Source organism: Lissotriton helveticus, chromosome 4_1, assembly GCF_964261635.1.
Source record: "Lissotriton helveticus chromosome 4_1, aLisHel1.1, whole genome shotgun sequence".
NCBI classification, from domain to species: Eukaryota; Metazoa; Chordata; class Amphibia; order Caudata; family Salamandridae; genus Lissotriton; species Lissotriton helveticus.
The window spans coordinates 2,062,878,845-2,062,897,477 of record NC_136063.1 but is presented as its reverse complement, the minus strand read 5'-3'; positions in this window follow the sequence as shown (position 1 = coordinate 2,062,897,477).

The following is an 18,633-nucleotide window of genomic DNA, read 5'->3' as shown; positions in this document are numbered from 1 at the left end:
GTACAACAAGTTCAACAAAACCTACAGCTCCCATATTTTCACCCCAGAGGGGGACTCCATCCAGCTCGACTCCCTCAAGTAGGGTTGCTGCAATAATTGCACAACCCAGTAGATGTCTGCAAGGCTCATCCACCACTGCTTCATCTGGCATTGGCAGTATCATCTTGTGCGGCAAAACCAGAAGTTTCCAGTCACCAGTTTGGAACTTTTTTAGTGTCCATGCAAAGTATGATAACATAGCCGTTTGTTGCATTTGTAAGACTAGAGTTAGCCGTGGTAAGACTGGTACCAACTATGGAACCGGAGGCCAGATAGGTCATCTTCAAAGAAGGCACGCTGTCGAATGGTTTGCGCACCTAGCAAACATCAAGGGAAAGCAATCCCAAAGGGCAAGTGGCCAAAATATACCCATACTAGGTGTTTCATCTGAAGATGACGGGGAGGTAAAAGAAGCGTCAGACATTTGTCCGGTTGCACCCAGTACCCCTGGCAGCACCACACCCTCCGGAACACATAGGAGGCACACTGAGAGTCTGGGAGACACACCAATGCGGAAAATGTCAACACTGAGCAGAAGTGGGTCGAAGAAGGCATTAGCATCATCCAGGAAATTTGTCCAGCGCACCATTTCAGCCATGTTCTCCTCAGATGCGCAATTTCAACGCAACCACCCAACTGTACGCCTGTATAACACTAAGCTGGCTAAAATGCTAGCGGTGGACCTTCTCCCTTTTTCGTTTGTCGAAGGTGTGGGTTTTCTTGAACTCGTGGCAACACTGGCCCCTAAATGGAAGGTTCCTAGCCGGTTCTATTTTGCCAGGGTTGCTGTTCCAGCACTACATAAAGAGGTGCTTGAGTTGGTTGGGGCAGCTTTGCAGAAGAGTGCTGTTCACACTATACACCTGACAACAGACATGTGGACCAGTTGCCAAGCCCTTGATTACATGTGCATCACTGCACACTGGGTCTCTTTTTCAGGGGTTACAAAACAGATAAATGCAGGTGGTGACTTGGTCGAGATTTTTAAGGGTGCTCGTAAACATGCAACATTAGCCATGTTTGGCATGGAGAAAAGTCATACTGCAGCCAACATTTTGGATGACTTTAACAAAAAGGTCTCGCAATGGCTGCCCCCAAGAAATTGCAAGGTTGGTTATGTTTCTACTGATAATGGCAGCAATGTAGTTAGGGCCATGGAGGACGGTTACTATTTCAGAGTGCCGTGTTTGGCGCACTGTATGAACCTTGTCGTGCAAAAGTTCTTGAAAAAAGAACTTGCAGTCGACAAAATACTGACCATCTGCAGAAGAATATGCACACATTTCAACCATTCTTTTAAGGCCCGGAAGGAGCTGATGCGCCAGCAAAATGAACGTAGAATGCCAGTGAAAGCACTTATCCAGGAGGTGGCAACACGTTGGAACTCAACCTTCTACATGCTTGAGCGTCTGCATGAGCTGTTTCCAGTAGTCAATGAGTATTTCTACAACCTGGGTGGTGATACGACAGAAATGATGCTAGCGGTGGAGCAATGGCAGCTAGTTAAAAGCCTGACAGACATGCTTCGTCCTTTTGAGGTCTTCACGCGTGACGTCAGCAGGGAGGACTGTTCTTTGAGCAAAGCTATCCCATTGTTGCTGAAGCTCGAGCACCAAGTCAAGGTGGTGTCTTCAAAATTAAAGGATGCTGGAAAGAATGAAGCATATGAGTTGGCGCAGAGATTATTACAACGCCTAGTTAGCTATGAACGGATTGTAAATATCAAGAAACAACAGCACTACATTTGTGCTACTATTCTGGATCCACGTTACAAAAAGCCATTGTTTGGCAAAGTAATAATTCCTTTTGAAACATCAGATGTTACAGAGTACAAAGGTTGGCTAGCTCAGTCAGCCATTCGTTTTGAAAGAGAGCGGAAGGAAACTGTAGGAGAATACAGTACTACTAGTGAATCAGCAGGCCATCAGGCGTCCCAAAAAAGCACTTCTGCGTCTGTGCCTGTGGCAGAAGTGAGTGACTTCCTCTGAGCCGTTAACCACACCAGCAACCGTATCATCTGCACCAGGCCCAGGCGATATGTCTGAAGCGGATTGGCTAAGTGAGCTAGGGTTTCCTTGTCCCAGAAAGCACACAGAAGTGTAAAGTACAGGAATCCGGGAGGACATTCTTTCAATGGTGCAGGCCTATCTGGATGACTCAACAGGGGTCAATATTACTGAGGACCCATTGGCGTATTGGCATGGGAAAAGAAACATATGGCGAGAGCTCACCAACCTGGCTATCAATTACTTGTCTTGCCCACTCGCAAGCGTGTCTTCAGAACGTGTTTTTAGTTCTGCTGGTGGCATTGTGACTTGCAAAAGGTCCCGCCTCTTGCCCGCAAATGTGGAGCGGCTCACCATGATAAAGATGAACCAGCACTTCATACCACCAGATTACAAAGTACGAGAATGCACGCAGGAAGAAGACGAGGACACCGACCTACCTGAGGAAAGTTCTCCTCAGTTACCAGAAGTACTACCGACTGAATTTGCAGAGTATGAGGACGAGCTCTGCTTCCCTGACAGCGAGTTCTGAAAATGAGTCAATGATTCATTAACCTTAAAATTAGTCCTTATTCACTTTTATTCCTGTGTGTCTGTCTTTCTTTTTTTAGCAAGTGCTTCATCACATTCACAACAAAACTGTAATCACCCCATCAAACCACAAGCCCATCAACAGAACTGTCTTGATTTTGATGCCGCAGCATTCCTCAGGTTCACAACAGTTAGTTGACAAGAACTCAGTCCTGGTCGTCTATCCTCCTCCTCCAGACTCACCCTATCCATTTCCCGTAATGCTGATGCCTGGATTCTGCACAATGAAGAAACTTACGTTGACGAGTCCCCTAAAGAGGGACTGTCTGGAAGTAGTGAGTCCTCATTTAAATACAATTTGATAAGTGTGACTTTTTTGCGTTTGGGTTTAGGGGTCTTGGCTGGGCCATTGCTGGCAAGGTCTATTAAGGGATGAAATTGGTTAGGCATTTACTTTGGAAAACATTTGGCCTATTACACGTGAACGTTTAGGCGTTATTATTGCTCGCTTGCCTGTCTTAGGGGTGCTGTCTGTGGGGCTTCTAGGATTTTGGGGTCTGTGAGCACCGCTGCCATATTTCTAATGTTGATTGATTTTGTTTTGCAGAAAATCCACGCCGGGAAACTCCAGTTGGGGCCCTGCTGCAGAACGCCTTAGGACACTGTGAATTCCAGGTGGAGCCAGCCCTCAAACACAAATTACAGGTAAGATAAGCGTTTGGATGGGAGGTAGTATAATGGAGTATTCGGAGAGGCGAGAGAGTGACAGTGGTACTAGTAGTAAAGTCCTAGGGCTCTTGAATTAACAAACTCTGTGACAGGCATTTACTTTGGAAAACATTTGGCCTATTACACGTGAAAGTTTAGGCGTTATTATTGCTCGCTTGCCTGTCTTAGGGGTGCTGTCTGTGGGGCTTCTAGGATTTTGGGGTCTGTGAGCACCGCTGCCATATTTCTAATGTTGATTGCTTTTGTTTTGCAGAAAATCCACGCCGGGAAACTCCAGTTGGGGCCCTGCTGCAGAACGCCTTAGGACACTGTGAATTCCAGGTGGAGCCAGCCCTCAAACACAAATTACAGGTAAGATAAGCGTTTGGATGGGAGGTAGTATAATGGAGTATTCGGAGAGGCGAGAGAGTGACAGTGGTACTAGTAGTAAAGTCCTAGGGCTCTTGAATGAACAAACTCTGTGACAGGCATTTACTTTGGAAAACATTTGTACTATTACACGTCAACCAACACGATGACAGTGTTCAGTTAAATGAACTTACTGCAAAACCACCACCCACCAAGCTCAAAAGTAGTAAAAAAACAGGTATGCTCAGATAAAGTTTGAAAAAGTATATTTTTATATCCCTAACAAAATAATCTCCCGCAAGACCCTCCCTAACCCCAACAAATAAATAGTCATTCAAAAGTCCCCAAAAAACCCAACTCCCAATTCCCACCCCCCAAAAGTCTCTCAAAAAGGGGCAAGGGACACTCTAGGGATGCACAGTGTTGAGTTTGGCCTCCAGGGCATCATGCCTTAGGGCCAGGGCATTGTACTTCTCCTGGAGGGTGGCGTGATCTAAGCGGAGGCCCTCCACCACATTCTGATAGTCTTTCCATTTCTGGACCTCCGCCTCTAGGTCGGACACTCTGCGGAGTGCTCGGCGCAAGCGAGCCTTTACACTGCTGTGAGGTGCAGCCTTTGCTGCTTGGCGGTGGCGTCTGCCAGCACGGCTCCGTTTCGCTGGAGCACTGCGCTTACCGGCAGAACGTGGGGTCACGGAGGAGGATGCAGATGTTACATTTGATGCACTGGACTGCGTGTCGTCCCCCTCCAGTTCCACCAGCCGCCGATATTGGGCAACAGTTGCTTCCAGCCTCCGTTGCCGGGCCAGTACAGCCAGCATACTCCTCGTCGGTTTAGAGGTTTTAGTATTACCAACTATATGAAGAAAGAAAGACATAATATGTAACCAATGCTCTTTAAGAATATGATTAACACAAAATGATTCAGCAGGAAGTTGTCACAGTACAACTAGCAACTAGCCAGCGCAGTACAAAACTATTCAGGCCAGTATCATGGGCGTCAGCAGGGAGGGGCAAGGGGGGCGCTTGAATCACCATTTCCCTTTCCACAACTCACTTGTATCCTTGGTTTGATGCTCTTTCATATGAAAGAGATCTGGCAGAAGTGAGTGACTTTTCCTCTGAGCCGTTAACCACACCAGCAACCGTATCATCTGCACCAGGCCCAGGCGATATGTCTGTTTCCCTCTCTCTCTCTCTCTCTCTCTGTCTCCCTCTTTCTGTCTCCATGTGTCTCCCTCTACCTCGCTGTCTCTCTCTCTCTGTCTCCCTCCCTCACCCTCCCTCTGGCTCCCTCCCTCTCTCTCTCTCCTTCTGTCTTCCTCTCTCTCTGTCTCTGCCTCTATCTGTCTGTCGGTCCCAGCCTGCTGTAATTACCATATTGTAATTTGTCACTGGGCCAGCACTGGATACACATCATATCCTATCTAAGAGTCAGATAGTACCATGATCCTGCTTACCTGTACTCGCCACCGCCACTGTCTGCTTCCTCACAGTCTGTTCATTGGCCACTTGCGCCTCATTCTCCCCAGAGCTGTCCTCGGACTCAGAGTCAATGATCACCACCACATCCGAGCTGGCCCCGCCACCAGATGTTCCACCTACAAAGTAGATTTAAGAATGTTAGATTACACCACTCACTAGTATTTGGTCTATGAATGAAGAAATGTGAAAACAACAGAAAAATTAATTGACTGTCTACTCTAGTCTAAAGTAAAAATGTCCCTCCTTCCAGGGAAGGCTGTTGTCTTGCTGCATTTTTTTGTCATAATTGATGAATGCTTGATTAATTTTAACACACATCATTTTTCTCTGAACAGACAGAAACTGGACTTCTAAGGACAAGAGCAACATCAACTTCAAACCAGGTGAAAGCTCGGCTCGACCACAAGAAATGTGTTCCATTACTCATCAACTCAGCACCAAGCACTTTTCCATTTCCAGCTAACTTTATTTTAATATATGTGTTTACTTTAACTTTTAATAAAGCTTTTAAACTTGAATAGACTCTGTGGTGTTTGGTCCTCCAGACTCGAGTGACTGAGCGAAATGTTCTGTAATTTTTGCAAGGAGGAGTCCGTGCCGCTGACACTACCAGGTTTATACAGTGTGCCAAACACGTCACTCTGAAATATTATTACTCTGGTCTTTGGTGTCCATAGTTAGGTTTGTGGAGAATTGTCCCTGCAACAGTAGTATTATGGATTTTGCTCCTATCTAAACACTATTTCCCAAAAATTAAATTAGCAACGCTTGGACAACAATAGGTCCTCTATATTTAAATGAAAACTTACTGGGGCCAGCAAAGGAGCACTCGCCGCCCTGGCCTGCATCCTCCTCCTTTGGAGCCACTGCATCCGCTTTTTCTGTCCGCTTGCCCCTGGGTGGACCTGATGTACAACATGAAAGAATGAACAGAAAACATTGATGATTGCTGCTTGTCGATGTCCTTGTCAACCAAATCAAACATTTAGAAAGAACAAGAACCAACTATTTCAGCCAAAAAGAGGGCTACAAAGGAAGGACTGCACCTGAGCCTCTACTCTAGGGGCAGATTTACAAGCCCCTTGCAGCTCTTTTGCTCCGTTCTTGCGTCACTTTTGTGACGCAGCGCCACAACAAGAGAGGCGCCATGGTGTGGCGTATATTAACAACGTGACGCATATGGGAGATGCATCCCATTCTAAAGCCCTGCGCCATAAGGGAGCGTTCCAGCGCAAGGGAGGGCGTTCCTGCGCAGGAACGCATGCTAAAAGTGGCTATGGGGAATATATAAAATTTCAATCAGTCATTTAGGACAATGATGCGTCACTGAAACCCTGCGCCTGCATGAAGCAGACGTACGGCTTGACACAGCATTGCTGGAGCTGCGCCATCGTTGCAACACAACTCCATCAATGAGCCGCCTTTACGGCACCGATGCGTAACGCTTCGGTGACGTTTTGGGACCATGGTGTGCCGCATTGTAAATACGGCGCACCATGGGTGGTGCTGGCGTGCCGCACACTTTGCAGGGATGCGCAGGTAATTGCTAATCTGACACTTAGGGGCATACTTACGAGTTCTGAGCTGGACACCTCCAGATGTGCACCAGAACAAATGCGTAACGCAAAACTAACCTTGCGTCACGGCAGATGCGCCGCAATTACAATGCGGCAAACCCTGGCGCAAGGGTAGGCAGATGTGTGACGCATCTCGTGACGAAAGAGGGGCGCATCTCTAGAGTCGCGTCGCAGGCGCGATGCAACTATAGCAATGCTCAGGGCTGCCCAATACTCAACATACTGCATCAGTCCTTACGCCTGCTTCAAGCAAGCAGGCATAAAGAATTGACGTAGCAGCGTCGCGGAAGTGCCTGCGTTAAATCTTGTAGATTTCACGCAGGCACTTTTGCGAGGCGCACAGCTGCCTGACCGCCACCCCTCACCCCCCACCCCCCCCTGCGTGGGAACGCACCCATTGTGGCGCAGGCCCAGGCCTTAACGTGGCGCATCTCCTTAGATGCATCTCGTTGTACATGACTCGCATGGATTCGCCACGTTTACGTCGCTGTGCGTCAGGTAAGGCAGCGTAAACGTGGCGCAAGGGGCTTGTAAATCTGCCCCTTTGAGTCTAGCATTACTCAGTTCTGTAAAGTACACTCATACATTACTCAGCCCAATTAAATGAACACAAAATAGAAAACAAATAAGCAGAGGCACCGCCACAGAGAAGGAGAACAGTGCACCTGAAATGCACAGAAGATTTTGAAATATTAATTTACCTCTCCTATCAATGTAATCAGCAGCATTATTGCTCTTTGTAAAAAAGTTAAAGCAAACATTTGCAATATAACACAGTCACACAGAGCAGTAGAAAAAACAGAGTAGTGAGTGATGAAAAAATTGCTACTACTACTCACCAAGCCCGGGGACCTCCACTCCCAGCAGGTCTAGCAGGTCGCGCTCCCGGTCCAGGATATCGGTCCAGCGGTGGGTCACTTGATTGTAGGTGCGCTGGACCCCTGTGATGTCAAAAAGGGCCCGGCACACCTGCCCCCACCGCTTCCGTCGCTCCTGGCTGTTGGTATAACCAGCAGCGATCCTGCCGCCTGCCGCGATGGTCCTGGGGAGACGGCGCTGCACATAAAAAACGAGTGAGCCCACCTCCTCAGGGCTGAAGATCTCCCTGGGCACCACCATTTCCGCCCTCAAACGGCCACACGGGAGCCGGGCACGGGCTGCGGTGCCCGTCTTGGGCAGCTTGACAGCTGTCTTCACCATGTTCTGGGCAGGTGTTAGCAGTAAGGAGGGAAAATGAAAAAGAATAAGAGTAGGGAAGAAGGAAATAAAAGTTTAAAAAAGTAGTTGAAAAGTAAACAAAAGTAGCCTAAAACACAAAAATATAGACCTAGAAAACTAGAGGGATAGAAAAAAAGTTAAATAGATCAAAAAAATATTAAAACAAGCAAAGGATGGCAGAGATATACAGAGGATAGAAACACCATGCCCAGACACATAGGAATGAATGAAAAACAAGATGGCGGCCCGAACACGTGCGTGTAAGTAAGTTCGCACGCGATTTCTCTCGCGAACTCGTGCGAACTTGCATTCGCAAGGCGCTCATTGCGCGAGATTACACATAGCGGGCGGAAACGGAAATACGTCACGCAAACAAAATGGCGGCGCCCATACTCAACCTTGGGGTAACTCGCACGAGTTCGCGGCTTCCACGGTCGATTTCGCACGACGCCGCGCCTCGCGAATAGGGCGAAATTACCGAAAAACGAATTTTGCAAAAGCAAAACCAACGAGCAGGTGCAAAAGTTCGAGCTCATCATTTGTAACCATTTACCTGTAGTGCTTCCTGAAGGGGCCCTCCAGAATCCGGTTGCCTACTTGCAACTATTGTGTGACCCTGCTCTGACAGTCACAGAATAGTTACAAGTATGCCATTGCATCCTGTTAAAAAAAATTTACATTGCAACAAAAAGGAAAGGGAGCAGACAAGCAGGTGCCAGCCTTCATTAATGTCAGTTGGGGCAGGGCAGGTGTTGTTGTTTGCAAAACTTAAAGCACTTAGCAGGTGTGCTTGGCTTTGCCACAATAATGTACACTCACTGGTCAATCAGAGGGTGCTGTGATGACACCGAGGGTGGCATGGGTGTGCCAACCAGAGGGTGGCATGGGTGAACCAGAGTGCCAGTGTTGACAGAGGATGGCATTGCTTTGCTTTGCCCCAATAATGTACACTGGTGAACCAGAGGGTGCTGTGATGACACAGAGGGTGACATGGGTGAGCCAGAGGGTGGCATGGGTGACCAAAGAGAGTGCCAGTGGTGACAGAGGGTGGCAGTGATGAAGAAAGCCTTGCAAACAGGCTGGGCACGTAGGAACAATAAGTTCGCAAAACTGGCGACCCGACAAGTAAGTTCGCAATTTGCGAAATTGTACAAAACCCTCGCGAACTTGCAGAAACCCGTGCGAACACACACCCCCCCAAAAATCCGCAAATCCGTGAGAATTCGCGGATTTTGCATATTGTCGCAATCCGCAAATCCGCAAATACGCAAATTCGCGGATTGCGAATCCGCAAAATCCGCCCATGCTTAGTATTTTTCAAGCGCGACCAAGCAAAAAAATCCGCAGCTTGCGAATTTGCAGATTTATAGGCAAATTCGCGCGATTCATGGACTGAAAATTTGCCAAAAATCCACAAATTACGCAAACAAAATGGATTTTACGCCCAAGCTTACTTACCTCACTTCCTGAACACGGACATGACCGAGACACCCCGTTCTCCTTGCTGGATAGGCACACCCCTGCGCTGACTTGTGTACGCAGGACCAGCACATGCCGGTTGTGCATGCAGGAGGATGCGTGCGCAACTACATGTGCAGGATCACTGCCAACGCTGAGGTGACAGCACACTGTGATGTTGCAGGGCCAGTGCCTATCATGCTAACACAATGACCACAGGGACACACTTGCTCAGATGTGGGTTTTTGGGGGTGTTGGCGGTTCTGGTGTTGTTGCAATGAGTTTTGTGGACCTCATGGGTACCCCTGTATCATGCTCATTGACTCTGTGGCACCTGTGGGTGTTCTGGTGTGGCTCTTGGCTGCGTTTCCTTTCATGCTGCAGATAGTCGTCTTGCTTAACTCCAGCACAAAGCAGGTGTAAAATCCCTGGTGCTAACGTGGCTTATCAACGGAATTTGTTTCGCATTGCAGTTTGTTGTGAAAGTTGTGATGTGATTTTTTCATGTGCAGAACAATATACGAACTGGGCAGTGTATACGGTCAAGATCCAGCACCTGACGCACTATTCCAAATCAATATAAATACAATGTTATGTTATGTTATGTTACGAGCATTTATTACGCGCACAGCTGCTCCAGCAAAGGAGCGTCCCGGCGCCTGACAAGGAAGCAACATAACACAACTTTAAAAGAGTGGACAGATAAAAAGAAACAAACTAAGGAAACAGAAAAGTCTTAACAGCCCTGCGGAATGAGAACAGGTCAGCAATGGTACGTATTTCGAATGGCAGGGCATTCCACAGAACAGCAGCACGTACACGAAAAGAGCGTCCCCCAGCCCGACTACGCTTAAACCGTGGAACTACTGCTAGTTCAAGGTCCAATGAGCGTAGTGAGCGACATGGGATGTAGGGAGACAAAAGGTTCTGGAGAATCTGAGCAGGGGAACCTTTGAGGATCTTGTGGGACATACAAAACACTTTGAACTGGATCCTCTGCCTAATCGGTAGCCAGTGTAAAGAGCGCAGGGTGTTGGAGACGGAGCAAAACCTAGGTAAGCCTACGACTGCTCTGGCGGCTGCATTTTGTACGCGTTGGAGACGAGTGAGTTCGGCCTGATTTATCCCTATCAAGAGGGAGCTGGCATAATCAAGCCGAGACATCACCGTCGCCTGTACCACGAGCTGTCTAGTCGAAGCGTCAAAAAATTTAAGTGCCGGTCTCAAGCTGCACAGGATGCCAAAGCAGCTGGCCGCAGTGCGTTTAGTGTGGCAGACAAAGCTAAGGGTAGGATCTAACCACACCCCTAGGTTTTTTATTTCCGAGACCGGAGTGGGGGTGGGACCTAGCTCTGAGGGCCACCATGCTTCGCCCCAGAGTTCCGCTTGTTTGCCGAAGACCATGATTTCCGTCTTTTTTGCGTTTAGTTGGAGACAGTTGGACGTCATCCAACTGGCCACCGCCCGTACTCCATCCTGGAATCTTGGGACCTCCACCACAGAATCCCCGCTGATCGTGACCGCTAGCTGAGTTTCGTCAGCGTATGACACCATGGTCATACCCCACTGCTTGACGACCTCAGCCAGCGGCCTCACGTAAAGATTGAACAAAGTGGGGCTCAGCGAAGATCCCTGCGGGACCCCAAGAGCCAGGGGATGGAATTTGGACTGATGGGGCGGGACGGCCACGCAAAAAGATCTATCAGCAAGGAAAGAGTGGAACCACTGAAGAGCGGAGCCAACCACGCCCGCTTCCTCCAGGCGCTGCAGAAGGATCCCGTGCGAGACGGTGTCAAAGGCGGCGCTCAGGTCTAATAGAACAAGCGCCGCCGTTTGACCCGCATCAAGCACAGCACGAAGATGCTCCACCATGAATAGGAGGGCTGTCTCCGTGCTGTGACTGGCTCGGAATCCATTCTGCGTGTCATCTAGAATGTTAGTACGCGAGAGATGGTCTGTGAGGGCGATATTAACATGCGCCTCCGCGACTATAGCCGGCCAAGGAAAGAGCGTTATCGGCCGATAATTCTCCGGTTTGCTGGTATCGAGAGACAGCTTCTTTAGAATGGGCATTACCACGGCCTTTTTCCACTTCAGAGGTACCAGACCAGATGTGAACGAGCTATTGATCGGAGAGCAGACTGGCAAAAGATTAGAAAATGCCAGGTCTCTAAACACCGCAGGCTTTAACAGATCTACCGGAGACCCCGACTTAACTTGAAGGGCCAGTGTCTTAAACCTATCCGGTGTAAGGCAGGGGAGAGAATCTAAAACAATCTGCCTTGGAGGGAAAAACAACCGCAAAGGTGCACCACAACAAATAAGATAATAAGTGCAAAACGTATTTGAGCACAATAAAGAAATATAACATGAAGGAATGTTGTTAGTCTTCTTTTAATCTTTAATTTTCAATTTGCAGTGAAACAAAAACAGCCGACGCGTTTCGTCCCAAGCCGGGACTTCTTCAGGGCTGTCGGTAAAAAACATATACATACAATCAATTTTGTGTTCAACAAATGACTTACAATCTGACAATCTAAACAACAACAGACAAATTAAAACCTTCCTACGATAGACATGGAGCTATTTACATTGATCCTTAGGCCTTAGCCCACAGACAATCTGTAATCTTAGGGTTACAGCCAAACATCGAAATATGTACACATGTGTGAACAATTTATTATGTTAAAAAACGGATATATAAACATTATTTACATTTGCAAAGGATCATTTTGTAGTAATTACATTTCAACCCAACATATTCTATCTAACGGGGGATAGATATATACAATGGGCTCCAGTTTCCTTTACATTATCCTGCCTTCAAAAGCGACGTATTATAAGACTCAAAGGTAAATGAGCTTTGCGTTCGGTGTAACAAGGGCATTTGTTGCTGGACGCAGTTGGTTCCTCTTCTCACTGGGCTCCTTATTATATGGAACTAGTCCACTCTCGATATGGGTTTTCCTCTCGTTTACTCTGCTTTTTTCATCAATTTTCTCATCCCTTTTCTTAGTCTGGTCCCTCTCAGTGCTTCAAGCATATACTGCAGGCCCATTGTATATATCTATCCCCCGTTAGATAGAATATGTTGGGTTGAAATGTAATTACTACAAAAGCGACCACCTGCCACAGACACACTGGTGGGGGCCACTCATCGGGCTCACACGAGGCATGTCACATGTTGGCAGACGCCGGGCAATGGACATAAGAGCGTCCCTTGAATAGCCGGACATCGTATACGAAGCAAAGCTACCGGACAGAGTCCCAACCCGACCGACGCGACCGTACGCGGACGCACGCAGACGGGCAGGACTCTGGCACGACCCCGGCAAAGCGAAGGCGCTCCCGCTGCGCGGTACCGCTGCGCTAGGTAGGGAGCTTTAAGTAGGCGTCCCACATAGGCTTCTGCGCACTAGAGCGCTCGCTAAAGATGGCACCCAAACAACTACCCCACTCCAAGATGGCGGCTACTAAGTGAGCCCACCCCGGGAACCGGACCCGCTCAAGCAGCGGTGGATTCCGATTAAGGTGCAGGTAAGAGGGTAGTTTTAAAAACCAGGGCTAACAACAGAAAAAGAAAACAAATAGGGAACAGGTTCATTAGAAATCGCTATTCAGCAGAGTGAGCGCGAGGCGCTAAGCAGCGATGTCTTTCCTTGTTAGCGATTTCTTCATTGATTTTGTGTGTATACTGTAAGTGCAGCCACTACCTCAGTGCAATTCAATACAGGATTTTAGTATTTAGAATAAATCGGATAGGTGCACCTCGTGCCTTTTTGCATGGGAACTGCTACTCTGCATTTCATTATCAGCACTTTAATGCAACTAAAGTTGAGAAAAATCAAAAGTTTGTGCAAACTGCAGACATTACCAATATTTCCGCAATAAGTACCCCACAATTTAACACCATGGTGGATACCACCATATAACAGTAATAAGAACAAGAAAGAGTCACACAGCAGTTAAGAAAACAACCAAAATGCCTCGGACAGATGCCAGCTGACGGACTGAATCACGGCGGACGCTTCACAGGTCTCAACCATAAAGAGTCCAACACAGTTCCACATGTAGGATCGGCTTGTGTTGAAGACAGTTAGTGGCACCATGTGTAGCCGGTCTTCCACAGTGTAGGCCAGAGGTAGCGGTGAGCAAGGGCCCACAGCACCGTGCATACGTTGGTGGCCCCACCGGCCTGCGTAGTGCAGGTTCAGTGGCACCACGTGTTGCTGGCCTTCTATATGCAAATATCACTCACTGATTGGCTTGAAGGGAGTCTGGTGCTATGGTCGCTGCCACGAAGTTGGGGTTGCTGCCATTTAGGACTCAGGACACAGTTACACATGTGGGATTGTGTTGAACAGGGTCAGTTGGCACTACGTGTCGCCGGTCTTCACAGTGTAGGGTGGAGGCAGTGGTCAGCTAAGGCACACATGCATGTGATGTTGACTTGAGCTGCACAGATTCGTCTTCTTATTATGGAGTTTTATAAAGCGCCTGGTTACGCGCTGTCCCCGCGCTGAGAGAGAAGTATGAAGTGGCCAGAACAGGGAGATTACATCAATACTGAGCAGAAGAGGTGGGTTTTTAGAGCTCTGCGGAACTTGGCCTCAGAAGGTTCGAGACGTAGCTCCATCGGAAGCATATTCCAGCTCTTAGCTGCAAGTAGCCTGAAGAATCTGCCCCCCATTCGGGCTTTATGAATTTTGGGGACGACTACTAGTCCGGTGCCATAGGATCTGAGCTTCCGTTCCGGTCTGTAAGGAGTAATAAGGCAGTGTAGGGGATAGAGCGCCTTGCCCCCGATGATGCGGTGACACATACACAGTGCTTTAAAGGTAATCCTTTCTTTGACCGGAAGCCAGTGTAGGGACTTCAGGGCAGCTCTAGAGGCCGTTCTCCTAGGGAGCCTCAGCACCAGCCGGGCTGTGGCATTTTGGAGTACCTGGAGACGATTGAGGCTTCTAGCTGTTATTCCCAGATAGAGGAGGTTGGAGTAATCAAGTCTTGATGCAACCAAGGCATGCACCAGAGTCTGTCTGGCACCCACAGGAAGTAGGTCCAGGATCTTCCGTAGACTCTTGAGTATACCGAAGCACATCCCAACTACACGATCTATCTGGGGAGCAAATGATAGGTCAGAGTCAAACATCACCCCAAGATTTTTCGCCTGTTGACAGGGCACTGGAGTGGAGCCCAGACATGCAGGCCACCATGCCGAGGACCACACATCCGGACCACCTCCCACCACGAGCACTTCGGTTTTGGACCCATTCAGCTTCAGGCAGTTGTTAGACATCCAGGATGCAAGCTCCTGCAGGCAAGCACTGAAGCTGACTGCCGCAACATCAGGTGCCCGTGACAGCGAGATGACCAGCTGTGTGTCGTCGGCATATGACACTAGTTGGATGCCATAACTTTCCATAATGGTGGCTACAGGGGAAGCATAAAGGTTAAACAGGGTGGGGCTCAGGGCAGAGCCCTGAGGAACCCCTTGATCAAGATGGAACATACGCGAGTAGTGTTCTCCTTGTCTGACCTGAAAACCCCTATCGGTCAGGAAAGATTGGATCCACCTCAGCGCTGACCCAGTGACTCCACCTTTGTTAAGACACTGTAGAAAGGTGAAATGTGCTACAGTGTCAAAGGCTGCACTTAGGTCAAGTAGAATGAGGGCCATCGTATGTCCCTCATCTACCCCTTGCCTGATGGTCTCAGTGGCCATAAGCAACGCAGACTCAGTGGAATGGCAAGAGCGGAAGCCAAACTGAGTTGGATGAAGTAGGTTGGCTTGCTCCACAAATGCCATAAGCTGAAGATTTGCCACCTTTTCTGCCACTTTGGCCAGGTCTCTTACACAATTTGCGTCACTACTAATCTTGAATTGTGAACCGTGGTAGCCCCAGTGTAGGCCGGAGGCAGCGTTCAGGATGTGCGCACAGCCATGTGGCGTTGAGTTGAGCTGCGCAGTTAGTGCCTCCTGCAGCACTCAGCGTGTGTGCACCCTGCGATGATACGTGGTCCCAGCTCATCGCACTTGGGGCAATGTCTTTTGTCTAAGAATTCTGCCTTAATAAGGCCATGTGGCGATGACTTGTGGCGCAGTGAATTAGTAGCACCTGAAGCACACAGCGTGTGCGCAGCCTGCGATCATGCATGGTCTGTGCGGGCCGCACTGGGAGCAATGTGTCTTGCGAACTGGAGTTCGTCATCTGCAATCACCACTGCATCAGAATTGTGAGCCCTGCTGTCCGCAGTGTAGATCGAAGGCAGTAGTTGGTACAAACATAAGTCTCCGGTGCTGTGCCTCTGGGTTCGCAAGTGGCCTGTGTTGAGGAGGCCCGCAGTCATGGCGGCAGCCAAGTGGCAGTTTGAGGGCTGCCGTTCTGGCAGACTTGTTGGTCTTTCCACAAGTGAACTAAACCCAGGGCCTGGCCTATTTATTCATACTGCTACGCTGAAGTGACGTACGTTGGACCAGCCCACTCCGCTTCCATTTCTAGGGCGGGACAACACAGCTACGTGACCGGGGGTCTTCCCCATTGCATGAGGTAACATGGTTGCGTCCACTGTGCACTACACTACAAGTATCAATACTATATCTCCACATTGAGAGGTTTGTGCTTTGCATAGTGAGGTCTGTGCAGCACATCACTGGTGCACTTGGCATTGTGTGCATTATTATTGATGGCAATTTGTCTCCTTCACACATACATGGTTGCCACATCTCCCAACATTCAGTTATTGTGCGGCTGAGGGGCCATGGCATTTTGGGAAGGTCCATTCTCCTGTTTTACGCAGCATCGGTGCTAGTAGGGGGGTTTGGTCTGGGGGGGTGCGCTGGGTGTTGTGGCCTTATTGGGTGTCGGAGCTGCATGATCAGTAGCTGTATCACGTGTTGGTATTTAGATGTGGCTGTGAGTTGGGTCCAATTCACGCTGTAGATAGTCGAGCTCCTTTCACCAGTTAAAGGTTGATGTTAATTTCTTACTGCTAAGTCAGCCTATTGCCTGTTTTTTGAATGCATTGCAGATTTGGCTGGTCATTGAAAATATGGGGAAGTGGTGTTTTAGTTTTTAGTTTCCACGGGAACGCTTACTTTGCATATCATTAGCGTTAGTTGTGGCTCTGGATGGTAAACTGGTGAGATTTGCAGTTTTTACCAGGTTGAGAATGGAATGATAATTTAAAAACACAAAAAAAGGTTTAATGAACATTATAATTAGAAAATAGCATTTAAAAAACCTTTGAAATTACTGAAAAAAACATAGGTTTCACGGACATTATTGGACATTTCACTCATACAAAACAATAGAAATTCCCCTGTTATTAGTTAGTTGAGCTAACTATAACTTACGCCCCTGCAATGCAGCGCTGATGACACATAGTACATCATTCGTGACATGACCAGTGACATCACTGATGACATCTCAAATTACATCACTGATGACATCCCTGATGACATTATCCATGTGAAAATCTGATGCACCTCATCAGACCCTAATATAACACTTGATACACCCACTCTAAAATACAGACTATAATTTTCGAATCCATTAACACACCAATACCAGTTAGTACATATCCACTCACAAATTTGTAGGTCTACACACACATCCACTCATTCACCCATACAGTCACTCATACATACAGTCAGCCATCAATACAGCATTATCATATCCAGTCACATATCTATACAGACACTCACACACCACGTCTCATTGATAGAGTTATTCACACACCTAATCAGTCATGGAAATAATCAATCACACTTTCATTTACTGAACTGTACAGTTATACACATACCACCGCACTTATTTAAACATATACTAACACATACTTTCACTCTAGTACAATAACTAATACAAGCACACATTGATCCATACAGGCAGTCTCACAATCAGTCATTCTCACAGGTTGTAGGGAAGGCAGGCCTCTTCTTGCGCACATTACTATGTTAGCTTAAGCTTATTAGAAGTTTAAACGCCATTTTGCCCTTTTGCCGCTTTTGCTCACAACACTGCAGGTAGCTGTTGTTGTAAGTTTGACTGCGTGAATATCTTCACATGAGAATGGCTTGTTTTCAACATCCTTAGACCTACACCGCGACCTTAGTCTGCACAGTGAGTGCTAAAGTCTCCAAGGTCATTGAGTGTAGCGTATGAATTATCTTTCCGGTTTGCGTACTTTACGTGCGCGCAACCTGTCTTCCATTGCTTGGATTGCAGTTTTGAATGGGCTCTGGATTTGTATCTCTGCAATACTGTGTCTCCTAACCCAGATTATGATCTACTAATGAGTCCCTTAGTTGCTCATGAGTTAGACTGTTCTTGTGTCGGAATAATGCCTGCGCAATTGCACATGGATTCCTTGGTAATTGGAATATATGGACTGCAGCCATGACTTTCTGGCAAGCAGTTATCTCGAAGAACACCCGAGTTGGCCTCTGATGGTGCTAGAGGCTCCGGCTTTTGAGGAACATGTGTGTTCTTTTCCATTACTGAATTGGATGGCTGAAATGTTCTCTGATGATAACAACGACTTCCTATTGAGGCGGTTGCAACGTACTGTGCCTATACGCTGTTGGATTGAAGTGACATTTTTTCTACTTCATAGACACGTACTGGACTCCTGATTTTTTTTTTTCATTTTTTCTTTCTACGCATTATATGTGTTAGACTCTATACACCCCTTTTGGGTTTTGAATTTTTTTTGTGGTTACTAGTTCGGAATTTTACTCTCAATTATCCAGTTTGGTAAAAGTTTGAACTTGGTTCTGTCTCATTCGAACTTGAACTATGCGTTCTAAAATTGACCCTCTTCTTGTGCGTTTGCCGAACAAGGGAGTTAGAAGAGAAGGCAGGCCTCTGCTTGCGCACATTGCTATATTAACATAAGCTTATTAGAAGTTTAAACACCATTTTGCCCTTTTGCCGCTTTTTCACACAACACTGCAGGTACCTGTTGTAAGTTTGACTGCGTGAATATCTTCGCATGAGAATGGCTTGTTTTCAAAATCCCTAGACTTACATCGCGACCTTATTCTGCACAGTGAGTGCTAAAGCCTCCAAGGTTATCATAACAATGTTAGCTGTTATTCGGGCTGATCTACTCACGCTTAGACACAGTTGCAGTTAACTGAAATTCTGGCGCCTTTAATATTGCACTGCATACATGATTTTGGGCACTTGGAAGAATTCCGTTTCCAGAGAGACAGAGAGCTTTTGCAGATCCTGATGTGA